The 13508-nt window shown below is 35.5% G+C and overlaps 1 pseudogene; it reads right to left on the minus strand.

The window, feature by feature from the left end:
- Nucleotides 1-3731: 3731 nt before the first annotated feature.
- LOC145578170 (feruloyl CoA ortho-hydroxylase F6H1-3 pseudogene) lies at nt 3732-12321 on the minus strand (annotated as a pseudogene).
- Between the last annotated feature and the right edge of the window lie 1187 nt (nt 12322-13508).

A 13508-nucleotide genomic window follows, 5' to 3' on the forward strand; every position in this document is an offset into this window, starting at 1 on the left:
AGCCTCTCATCCCATTGCGCGGCCGTAACAAAATAGGTACGGAACAGGGGGAAAGAGCCTGCGCGGCAGCTCCTGGCACCTGCGCGGCAGCTCCTGGCACCTGCACGGCCGCTCCTCCCTCCCGCACGGCCGCGCCTTGGAACAAGGGAGAGGTCTTCCGTGAGCTCGATGATGCGTTCCACATGATACATGTTGGGGAGGCAGTCACTAGAGGCCTTCACGGTGGGTTCAACACCGACTTTGATGTCCACGCGGCATGAGAGCGCGGCCTTGAAGTCTTGGCTTATGCACTCCTTCACTTTTGAGCTTCAAGAGGAAGAACCGGGATGCATCCTAAGCTTTGTATGCCCCGAGAGAACGCCAATGAGCTTCTCGAACATCACCATTCTCCTAAAATCAAAGAGAAGGAAACAAGTAAAGGAGAAAAGGCAAAATAAATTAAGAAAAGCAAGAAAATAAGGAAATAACTAAGGAAAATGCAAAATAGAGAAATTACAAGCAAAACTAAAGAAAAAGGAGATAAAAGAGATACAAAAGCAATGAAAAATTATCCTAAAAGAAGCTAAATGAGTTCCATAAATGACTCTCATCAATCACTCATCCAATTTAAAGTTAAAACTATTGTCTAACCAATGCCATAAATCTTATGGAATACTACCTAACTTAGCTGCAAAATTGGTCATGCAAATAGGTTATACTTAATTACATGATTGATGAATGCTCTGTTTTTTTTTCCTTCCTATTTTCATCCCTTTTTCTTTTTCTTAATTTAAATTAATCTCTCCTTTTTTGTAGGGTGGAATGTTAATATTGATTAGAGTTGTTGCCTAGGATACTGAATGATAAATGTTTGAATGCTTTGTTGTGCATATTTGGTGCCCTATTTTGTTGTAATGGTTTTGTGAGTATAGTAGTATTTAATGTGATTTTGATTATAATTTTGGATGTAAATTCATATGGTTATGGGGGCTGCAACCCTTGCTTGTGAATTGGAGTTGTTGTAATGTGCGGTATGATTGTGCTTTGGTGTGGAGGCTGCCTTGTGGCTTAAATTGAAATTACGGGCTACTGTGTGTGAGTAGCAAAGCAGGGGTAGTGAGGGAGTTGTGTAACTGTATTTTGACTATTTTAGTTGACACATATGCCACATATTTCTGCACACTTGCAATGCATTTTATTTGAGATGTTAATTGTGGTGAGTCATTTATGTGGGTAAAAATACTAGATATAGGGGTTGTAAATACCAGAGGATGAAGTGGTTTAAATTAAGATATGAGATTTATACAATTATATGGGTATAAATTCCAGATATAGGGGTTGTGAATACCATAGGGGTATAAAAAAAACTTGATTAGATATATATTGCTCTGCTTGGATTTGTTTAATAATATGATTGATGTGGGGATCTATGTATATACCTCTTTTTTTCATTGAGTGTATATACACAAATTATTCAAATGTTTTGGTCATTTACTTCATTGTTTTTGTATTCCTGAAATCACAATTCAATTATCACATTTCATGGTTTTAATTTCTGGGTTTTTGTTTTTGTTTTTGTTTTTATTTTTATTTTTATTTATTTTTTTTATTGTGATTGGCTATGTAGGTTGTATAACAAAATTCTACATTTAATTTCGAATCATTGAGGGTTAGGAAGGACTAGGAATGAGGGACTAGTGACTCTGGCCTAGCAAGGTTGCAGCTACTGCTGCCCTGCCGAGGCTGTTGCTGCAGCTGGCTTGGAAAGGGTGCAGCTACATACTGCTGCCCAGCCGAGGCTGCTGTTGCAGCTGGCCTGGCAAGGCGGTAGCTACTACTGCCCTACTAAGACAGCTATTGCAGCTGGCGTGGCAAGGCTGCAACTGGCTGCTGTTGCAAGAAAGGTTGCAGCTGCTACTACTCTGCCGAGGATGCTGTTGCGTACCTCGCACCTCAGAATTTTACAATTTGTTGTTCTTATCCACGAACTTACAATTTTAACTAATATTCCAGTTTGGTAAATCTGTTAGGTCAGTCTAAGTTGTAAATTTGACATATATAATGGTTCACGGAGATAGGTCTACTATTTGTGTTGCATGTGTGTGCATTGGTGTATGTGTGTGTGTATGTGTGTGCTCGCCAACATCTCGAATTTTTGCTCCAACAAGTGATTCTAGTGTACATGACTACTTGCTATCATGATTAAGGTTTATAAATCATAAAATTGTGTAGTTAGGGGAGCCCTGCACTGAATGCCAATTTTATCATGTAATTTGTTAACCTTTCTGTTTTATCTTTTATTGTTCATGTGCTCTGTCTTTGCTTACTTTTTTCTTTTTTGGTTCAATAATTTTCCCAATGTGTTCTGTCCAGATACTAGTGTGGTGGGTTGTGAATAAAAACTGACCGGTAACCTGATTAAAGGTTATCTCTTTTTTATTTTTTTTCCTTAAATGCCACTTGTCACAATTTCATATGTTAAAAAAATAAAAACAAAAAAACAAAAACCAAAAAAAAAAATAAAACCCCTTCCCAGCCCTTATGCCTCCCTCATCCCCTCCCATTCCCCCCGCCGGAGGTCACACTACCCCCTACCTGCCCTTTCCCGGCCCCCGGTTAATGTCGATCAACACTCCACCATCCTCAAAACCTCCTGCCCTCCCCTCCTCACCCCCGATTTGGTGGTATGAGTGGTGGCCAATTGTTGCGGCTGATGTTCGAGTTGCACTGTAGCTGGTGAGTTTGAGGGAGATAGATGGTGCTTCAGTGGTGGACAAGACTTGTGTTGCACGATTGCTGTTGTTGGGCTTGGGCTTGAGACGAGAGCGAGGTGGATCTGAGGTTGCTATAGAATTTTTCGGGAGCAAGGGAAGGGCAACGAGGGAAGGGAAGGGGTAGGATGTATTCCGGCGGTCGGCAGGGAAAAAAGGAAGGGATGGGGGTGTTTTCCAGCGAGCTGGCGGGGAAAAGGGGAGGGGGTAGGGTGTTTTCCGATAAGTGGAGGGGGTGCTGGTGGTAGTTTTAAATTTTTTTGTTCATTCTTTTATTTTTTAAAGAAAATTATTTTTTATTTTATTTTTGACCAAAAAATTCTTGACACATGTCAAGTAACCTATTATAATAGGTTGTTGACCGGTCATGACCTGATAGAAAAAATGCACCCCAAAATTCGGATTATTAAAAAATAATTAAAAGTTAGGATTAATTAAAATAAATGGATCAAAATTGGGATTAATGATACCAATTTTTGCTTTTTTTTTTCAATTACATATGCTCAATAAGTTCACAATTAACTTGACAAAAAAAAAAAAAAATAAATAAAAGTTCACAATTAACTTGACAAAAACAATGTAGTTTGACTTTGCCACTTTTTACTCATTCTCCTTTGACTAACCTTTTTTTTTTTTTTTTTTTTTTTAATACATGTAAGGAAAGATGACATAGTCGATCTTCTTATAATTGTTTCATTACATACTTTCATGATTTTTTTTTTTTTAATAATCTTTATTACTTATTTAAATTAAAGATATTAAATTTTTAAATTATGCACTGTTACGCATCCCATCTAGTAAAAAAGAACAAATGAAGTATAAGATAAGCAAACAATAATTTAACTTGATCTAGCTAGAATTAAAGGAAAGATATTTTGATTAAAAGATCATGATCTATAGAGTTTTCCTGTAAATACATTTTTGTACATGATCTTTCATCTTTATTAATATTAATGAGTAATGACACATGATTATTGAACGCTAGAACTTAGCAAACTCGACCGTGGCCTTACCATCATGAGGCTTACTAAAGAAGTGCCCAATATAATCCGAGAAAAGAACATCTTTATAAACTGGCTTTTCTCCTCTATCTATAATCTCTTGTAACGGACCAATAACATCATCTGAAGTTGGATGCACAAAAATGGGGACCGAAACTCTACTCTTGCTTGCATTAGGGATAACAAGGTGCTCCGCACTCTTATACTTGCCATTGCTAAGTATTTGAAGCACGTCGCCAACATTGACTACGAGAGCACCATTGATAGAAGGCACATGAATCCAACTCTCATCATCAAACCGTCGAACATAGAGGCCACCAACGTCGTCTTGAAGAAGTATGGTGATGATTGATGCATCTGAATGAGGACCGGTACCAAAGGTTAACTCAGGGTTTGGACACTTTGGGTAAAAAGTTAGGTTCATTCTCTTGCAACCCATCAAAAGAGACTCCTTTTGCTCATCAATCTCATGGACGTTTAATCCCTTCATTAGTATGTTACAAAGTTTTCTTATCACATTTTCGGTACTTCTCAAGTATTCCATTGCTTCATCCCTACGTAGAAAAAAAATAAAAAAATCAAAGAGTCATGATTATATGACATTTCAGCTTGAAAAGTCAAGTATGTTACAAAAAACTAATGGCTATTGTCATAATCAACTTTATTCTAAACTTTAATTATTATTCTCGTACTCCAATTATTTTGTTGTTGCCCAAGTTTGTACACTATACACATTCTATTTCAAAGGAAAGTTATCAAAGGATCAACTCAACCTAAAATTTAGTCTATTAATTTGAGTCTTAAGATTTTAAATTAGATCTAATACTATGTTAATAATGAACATAGGCCACTTGTCAGTCGCTACACCAATCTATCATTAATAGAACCCACTTAAGTCCTATTTTGTTCACCTTATTTTCACTTATTTCAGAAAAAATAAGTTCAGATGAGAGTTAATAAGTTCAGATAGATAAGTTCAGGAAAAATAAGTTCAGATAAGTTGTGATAAGGGTTAATCAGGACTGCCCAAGTTTATTTTATAACCGAAATAAATTCAGATAAGTTCATATAAATTTAAATAAGTAAAAATCAAGTGAATAAAACACACTCTTAATAAGGCCAACACACTTTGCCCCACATGCATTGAGGTTCCTTTTTTTCTTTTTATTATTATTATTTTTTTTAATTCAGTTACATTTACATATAATCACTAGTAGAAAAAACTAAATGGCACTACTAAAATTCGGCTAAATTGCGACCGTTTTTTTACGACCGTCAGAAAAACGGTCGCAAAATTCATATTTTGCGACCGTTTTTTATGCGGTCGGAATATTACGACTGCTTTGAACACGGTCGCAAATTTGCGACCGTTTTACGGCCGTTTTTAGCCTTTTAGACGGTCGCTAGGATGTTTGAACAATTAAAAATAATTCCAAATTAAAATAAACCGTTTGCGACCGTCAAAGACGGTCGTAAAATGTCATAATCTGCGACCGTCAAAGAGACGGTCGTAAATGTCAAAATCTGCGACCGTCTTTGACGGTCGTAACCGTCATAATCTGCGACCGTCAAAGAGACGGTCGTAAATGTCAAAATCTGCGACCGTCTCTGACGGTCGTAAACGTCATAATCTGCGACCGTCATAGAGACGGTCGTAAATGTCAAAATCTGCGACCGTCTCTGAGACGGTCGTAAATGTCAAAGAGACGGTCGTAATTGTGTTTTTTTTATTTTTTTTATTTTTAAAAAAAGGGTATAAAAGAGATTAAAACTCACCCTAACCCTAATATTTTCACAGCCGCTACTCCTTCATTTTCGTATCGCCTCTCTTTCCTTCTCACGTTCTTCCTCTCTCTAATTCTCTTTCTCTTTCTCTTTCTCTAAATTTCCTCCCGTACTATTTCCTCTTCTCCTTCTCCTTCTCGTTCTCTTTCCTCACCTTCCTCCATCTTTGTTTCTTCTTCATTTTATCTTTTTCTTAGTATTTATGTCAACTAATGAATTGTAGTGTTGTATTTTCGTCAGAGTTTGGTATTAATGGTCAAATTCGACCATAAAAATTCCAGATCTTGAGTTTTTATGGTCGAATTTGACCATATAAACCTAAAGAGGAAGAAATTTTGTGAAAGGTATGTATTTCTTCTCTGAATTTTTATTATATTTTTGTTGTTTTATTTTGTTCTCTAATTTCCATGATTGTTCAAATTTTTTCCGATTTTTGTTTGTGTTTTTGTTTGAGTTTTGGTTCGATTTTTGTGTGTTTTTGTTTGAGTTTTGGTTCGAATTTTTGTTGATTTTGTTCAAATAGTGGTTCAGTTTTTGTCGAAGTTGTGTGATTGTTCGAATTGTTGTGGGTTTTTTTGAGTTGAATTTTTGTTCGAATTTTGCTTAGTGTTTGTGGGTTTGATTTGTGTTCGTCTTTTTTGCTGATTTTTATTTAATTTTTGTGCATTTTATTTCGATTTTTTGTTTGATTTTTGTAAATTTGTTCGAAATTATATGGGTTGTTTTTGTTGGTTTAATTGGATGTTTTTGTTGGTTCAATTTCTGGGTTGATTTTTTTGATAAATTTATGTTTTTTTTGGGTTAAGGGTGGGTGGGTGGTGGTGGGTATTCATGGTTGAAGGTGGGCGAAGGTGGTGGTGGGTAGAGGGCGGCGAATAGTAGTTGTTTACGGTGGGCAGTGGTGGTGGCTTGGGTAGGTGGGATCTAGTTTCGGTGGGGTCAAGGGTGAGTGGGTGGTGGTTGAGGTGGTTACAGGTGATTTTTTTTTTTTTTTTTTTTTTTTTAAATTTTAGCGACGGCTTATGGCGGTCGCTAATTCCAAAATTGCGACCGCTGATATTACCTGTCGCAATTTTTATTTTTGCGACCCTTTTCTAAACAGTCGCTGAAAATAATAAAAACGGTCGCAAAAAATCTGCGACCGTCAAAAAATCTGCGACCACGTGAATAACGACCACCACCTTACGACCGTTGACGGTCGCAAATGCTAATTGCGACCGTTTTTACTATAATCTGCGACCGTCAGAGACGGTCGCAATTTGGCCGAATTTTAGTAGTGTGGGAAGCCCCAATTGGCAAGCGGTTTTTCAAATCCGCTTCGAAAGACCCAATTTTTTTAAAAAAAAAACTCTTGTTTAGAATGGCAAGCGGTTTTGGGGTGAACCGCTTCCCATTACAAGTATTGGCAAGCGGTTCGGGGTTGAACCGCTTCCCATTTGTTATAATGGTAAGCGGTTCAACCCCGAACCGCTTCCCAATTCAAAAAAAAAAAATGCGGGAGATCGAGTTCAACTCCTTAGTCGAAATTTTCGGGCAAAATTTCAATCCCCCCCAATTGAAACATACAGTAGCTGCTCTCTCCTCTCTTTCACTCCCCTCTCTTTCTCAGCCATACTCCTCCACCACCACGCCGCCGCCGCCACCACTCCTTTCACTCCCTTATCTTTTTTTTTTTTATTTTTATTTTCGCGGGTTTGTATGTAAGTAGCTGCGAATGGACTGTGCGAGCTGAGGGTTGCTGTGTTCGTGTGGGTTGCTGCGCTCGTGGGGAGGTGTTGCTGGTGGTTGCTGGTGTTTTCGTGGGTGTGGGTGTCATCAGTTCGTGGGTGGCCGGTGCCTGGTGGTGTGCGTTCTGATTTTTCGCCCCACCACCACACCTCTCTCTCTTTGCCCTAATTGAAGCTACTACCTCTTTCAAAGGCACAACAGTTAACTCTCACTCTCAAATTAGGGTGAGCTCTTGCTAAACTTTACTTCAATATGTATTAATTGTTTGTTTATTCCAAACTTTAAAGTTAGGGTTTCAAATTTAGTGAACACATTTATCTTAATTGTTTTATTAATTGTGATTTTTTTTCCATAAAGTATGTTAATTGTTACTTTAATTGTTTAAATTTAATGAACACATTTAGTTAACATGTTAATTAGTTTGTTAAATTTGGTTAGTAAATTATAATGTTTGAATGGATTGCTATGAATGAATGAATGGATTATTAAATGTTTTGAATTTGTTGTTTTATTTTGGCTTACAAATCATGTAGTACATGAAAGAGGCAAAACCCGCAATTCCCCTCGGCAATTTCCATGGCCTGTTGCTTCTGCCTAAAAGCTGCCTTGGCTTCTGCAGCTACCTGGGCAGTTGCCTGGGCCTGCTGCAGCTGCCTGGGCCTGCTGCAGCTGCCTGGGCCAGCCAGGGCTGCTGCTGCTGCTGCCAGGGCTGCTGCTGCTGCCTTGGCTGCTGCTGCTTCCTGGCTGCTGCTGCTGCCTGGGCAGTTGCCTAGGCTGCGGTAGTTGCCTGGACTGCTGGGCCTGCTTCTCCTTTTTTTTTGTTTTTTTTTTATAAAAAACTATTAACGTTGACAGTTGTCATTCTTACAGAGTGTGTTTAACATTCCTGATGAGCCAACCACGGCAGCAACCCAGCTAGCTCCAGCAGCCAAGCTAGCTGCAGCAGCAGCCATATGGCAGCAGCGTTGGTAGCAGCTCGGGGAATGTGGTAGTATTTTATGAACTTGGTGCGTAAATGAAAGTGAATTTGGCCATTGTGGTAAAATTTTTTGAACTTGTTGCGTAATTGATAGTGAATTTGGTAATGAAGTCATACATGTCATATTTGGGCCATTTTGGGTAAATTGCGTCCTAAAACTTAGTAAATTGTTATTTTGATGTGATTTCAAACCTTATACACCTAAGACTAGGTAATAGTGACATGTTATGAGAAAGAAATAGTCCATTTGATAAAAAAATGTAGAAATTGGGCAAAGTAGTAGTCACATATGCCTTATTTGGGCCATTTTGGATGAAATCCGTCCTAAAACTTAGTAAATGCATTTTGATGTGATTCCAAGCCTTAAAATCCTAAGACTAGGTAATATTGACATTTTATGAGAAAGAATTAATTCATTTTATAAGAAATGTAGAAAATGGGCAAAGTGGAAGTCATATAGGCCTTATTTGGGGCATCCATGTATAAAATGTGTCCTAAAACTTAGGAAAATGTTCTTTTGATGTGATTTCAAGTCTTAGACACCAAAAACTAGGTAATATTGACATTTTATGATAAAGAATTAGTGCATTTGATAAAAAAATGTAGAAAATGGGCAAAGTAGAAGTCATATAGGCCTTATTTGGGGCATCTTGTATAAAATGCGTCCTAAAACTTAGTAAAATGTTCTTTTGATGTGATTTCAAATCTGAGACACCTAAGACTAGGTAATATTGACATGTTATGAGAAAGAATTAGTGCATTTGACTAGAATAGTAGAAAATGGGCAAAGTAGAAGTACAATAGGCCTTTTTTGGGGCATCCTTGGATAAAATAGGCCCTAAAACTTAGTAAAATGTTTTTTTGATGTGATTTCAAGTCTTAGACACCAAGTACTAGGTAATATTGACATGTTATGATAAACATTTTTTGCATTTGATAAAAAATGTAGAAAATGGGCAAAGTAGAAGTCATATAGGCCTTATTTGGGGCATCCATGGATAAAATGTGTCCTAAAACTTAGTAAAATGTTCTTTTGATGTGATTTCAAGTCTTAGACACCAAATCCTAGGTAATATTGACATGTTATGATAAAGAATTAGTGCATTTGATAAAAAATGTAGAAAATGGACAAAGTATAAGTCATATAGGCCTTTTTTGGGGCATCTTGTATAAATTGCGTCCTAAAACTTAGTAAAATGTTCTTTTGATGTGATTTCAAGCCTTAGACACCTAAGATTAGGTAATATTGACTTGTTTTGATAGAGAATTAGTGCATATGATATGAAATGTAGAAAATGGGAAAAGTACAAGTCATATAGGACTTATGTGGGGCATCAATGGGTAAAATGCGTAATGCTCTTTTGATGTGATTTGTAAATGGCATAATGCTCTTTTGATGTGATTTGTAAATGGCATCAATTAGTCCTAGCTAGCTAATTTTTTTAATTTTTTTTATAATAGTCAAGTGTTATATATATAATGTTTGTTTTTTTTTTCCTAAAGGTTTGCGCGATTCAAAGGGAAGGCCCGTTAACAAGCAAAGAAATCGATGACATTCGCGACATGTGGGCTTATTTCGTGACATTTGATGGCATCTATTAGTATTGTCGGAGTGGGTGCACACACACCAAATTAATTAGTGAAATTGAGTTTAGTTATTAGTATGATGAACATTATTTTAGTTATTAGTATATGTTTTTTTTTTATATTAACATTAATTACAATGATGTTACTTTTGATATGATATATATATATGTAATTTTTATTTCATGTTATTATTGTATTATTATTAATAATATTAATATTAATATTATTGTGACAGGTCCCTATTATAATTAAGACATGACTATTTATATTAAAACAGGTCACTAATTATATTATTACAAATTAATAATAATTTTGGAAAAAAAAAGAAAAGAATGGCAAGCGGTTTAGGTTCAGAACCGCTTCCCATTTGAAGAGAATGGCAAGCGGTTTGGCGCCAAAACCGCTTGCCATTACAATTGACATAAGAGTATGTCATGTGTAATGGCAAGCGGTTTTGGCGCCAAACCGCTTGCCATTCTCATCAAAAGGCAAGCGGTTCTGAACCGCTTGCCATTTGAATGGTCATTGGCAAGCCCCCCATTAGGGAGTGGTTCAAAACCGCTTGCCATTGGGGGGTTTGAACCGCTTGCCAATTTGTTTTTTCTACTAGTGAATGTATCATGGGAACAATTTACATACGTTTTCAACACTTTTTATCATCACATGTGAAAATCATCCATTCCACTCAAAAGTAGGGGTACAAATGCAAACAATGACAATAATCCGGTGCAACTCTATAAAATCGGACCCTTAATTTGTAAATCTACATAATTCTCATTAACAAAAGGATATTTTGCAAATTGCAGCCATTTAAAGTTAGTAAATTGCAGTTATTTTAAAAAAATTGCAAATTGCATCCCAAAAGTTCGTACAAATTGTAAATTGCAGCCCAATTTAACTTTTTCATCGGTTTACATGTCGAAAAATCTTCGGATAAGGTTTTAGGGGTCATTTTAGGTCTTAAGGGACCGAATTGAGCTCGAAATTAGCAAAAAAATAACGTAAGTGTTTCTTTTTCAAAAGCAAAAAATAGTTGCCCACAAATCTATACACTTTTGTCACGCAAAACGAGGCACTTACGTTATTTTTTTGCTAATTCCGAGCTCAATTCGGACCCTTATAAGTACGAAAATGGCCTTTAAAACCTTAACCGAAGATTTTTCGACATGTAAACCGATGAAAAAGTTATATCAGGCTGCAATTTATAATTTATACGAACTTTTGGGCTGCAATTTGCATTTTTTTTTAAATGGCTATAATTTGCAAAATACTAACTTTAAATGACTCCAATTTGCAAATTTTCCTTAACAAAACATACAATGTACTAAATTATCAAATTTATGATATAATTGAAGATTAAATCATTGACCAACTCTCTTTATATATATAAATATATATAGTGGAAAAAGAATACTTCATAAAATAAAATAAAATTTTGCGTGGTCACCCACCTTGTACATATTCAAAACCACCAATGATTTCAATTTAACCCAATTTATCAAGGCTCTAGTCATTGCTCTAACTCTAATGTTATGCTAAAGGACCAACTCAGTCAAAAATCTAAATTGATACAAATAGATCCCCATGATTGATTTTTTATTATATAAAAAAAGTTCCATGGATCACCCTAACATTTTGCTTAAATTAATTACTCCATCCATCCCTATTTTTTGTCCTATTTGATTTTTAAAGGTCATTCAAGATTCATGACATATCTTAAAACATATATATTTACATTTCTATACCTGTAAATATTATAAAAACTTGATGTAATAAAAATTTACAATGAAACAAACCTAACAAATCTCACATGACTATAAACTTTTATAGATTAACCGAAATTATGTCTCAGGTTTCAAATTTAACACAAATAATATTGGCAATGGAGCGAGCAAAAGAATATGGACATAGAGGTATATTCATACAAATCAAAGATATCAATAGCCAAATAAATGAAAGTTTAAATTTAACAACTTTACCTGCATGGCAGAGGCCAATGAGCAAGGGCATCCTCCTCAGAAGTTACAAAGAGACTAAGGTGATCCTTCCATTCAAAAACCTTCTCAAAGTCGGGTGAAAAGCTAGTCCCATACTTGACGTTTTCGGAGGGTGAATTCTTCTCCAAATACTTGGCCTTCTCATCAACCGACAACTCGAAAAACCGGTGCGTGGCAGCCTTGACTTCATCCAGCACCTTAAGAGGCACTCCATGGTTGACAATTTGGAAAAACCCCCATTTTTCTGCAGCATTACAAATGAGTGTTTCGATTTCATTCTTGTCTAAATTCGACATGTCGATGATGGGAATCGAGAGATCTTCACCATCTTTAGTAAGGGTGATTTTTTGTTCATTCAACCTCTTTTCTTCGGGTTGTATGTATTGGTTAGGCAAAGAAGTAATACCAATATCAGCTAGCCCCTTTACACCATGCCCTTGATTTCGGACAAATTCGGTGATATTTTTTGGGCATTCTATTGGAGACATTGGCATTATAATTGTTAGAAATTATGGTGTTTTAGTGTTCAAGTAAAGTAATCAATGTTTATAGTCCGAGTTCTTCAACTTTATAGTTTGAATTATTGGTTCTTACTAGTATATTTTTTTTTTTTTTTTAATTTTTTTATTTGGTGACAACTTTTCTTTTGCGTTTGAATTTTTCCACTAAAGTGAACAAAGAGTGTAAATAATAAAAGTAAAGAAAATTCGAGCTAAAATATGTTTTTGTCAGTAGCCTATTACTCCGTACAATAATTCTAATATTAAAAGTTTAAGGTTGTGTTTGGTAACGAGCTTATTTGAGCAAAATTAAATTAGCTTATTTGACCAACATTAACTTATTGACTATTAAATAAACTAATTTAAGGTGTTTGGTGGGAAGCTTATTTAAAGAGTTTATTCCACTAAATAAGCTCTTTTTCAAAAAGCTCTATTTAGGAGCTTTTTCAATTAGCTTATTCAATTCTTATGGTGAAATGACACTTACACCCCATTTAATTAAAAATCCTATATGAACTATCTACCCCACAATTAACTTATTGGTCATTTCACATAATCAATCAGCTTTAAACAACCAGCTTTTTACCAAACACTTTTCTATAATAAGCTAATAAAATAAGTTAGTCAAATAAGTTAATATAATCAACTAGTTAAAATAAGCTTCAGCTTTCAACTTTCAGCTTTTCCCCAAACACGGCCTAAGTGATTTCTAATTAAATCAAATAAGTTTATGATAATCTTATAAAGTGGGCTTATTAGCTAACAAAAGGTATAACTATGAAATTATCAAATCGCCAGATGAGGTCTTATTAGATTTGAATTAACGTGTAGTTTGATTTATTTTCAAATATATAGTTTTCATAAAGACTGCGAAATTAATCCATCGCATATGAATAAATAAAGATGATATGAACTTATCACTTTTTATCCATTTGATCTGAACTTTTTATTTTATTTGTTGTGAGATTAAAGTAAATAATATAACAGACCGTTTTGTGTGCAGCTAGTCATATCATGTGACCGCTTGTAAAACAACAAATTAACTCCTATAACATTGACCAAGTAACCCTACAACACTAAGCAAGTAACCCCTATAACACTTAATTACCTAGTAACCCTTGTAATACTGACTAAGTAATTACTATAACACTGATAAGGTAACACTATGATGGTTCACTAAA

The sequence above is a fragment of the Chenopodium album genome, chromosome 14 (assembly GCF_948465745.1).
Source record: "Chenopodium album chromosome 14, dcCheAlbu1.1, whole genome shotgun sequence".
Lineage (NCBI taxonomy): Eukaryota > Viridiplantae > Streptophyta > Magnoliopsida > Caryophyllales > Amaranthaceae > Chenopodium > Chenopodium album.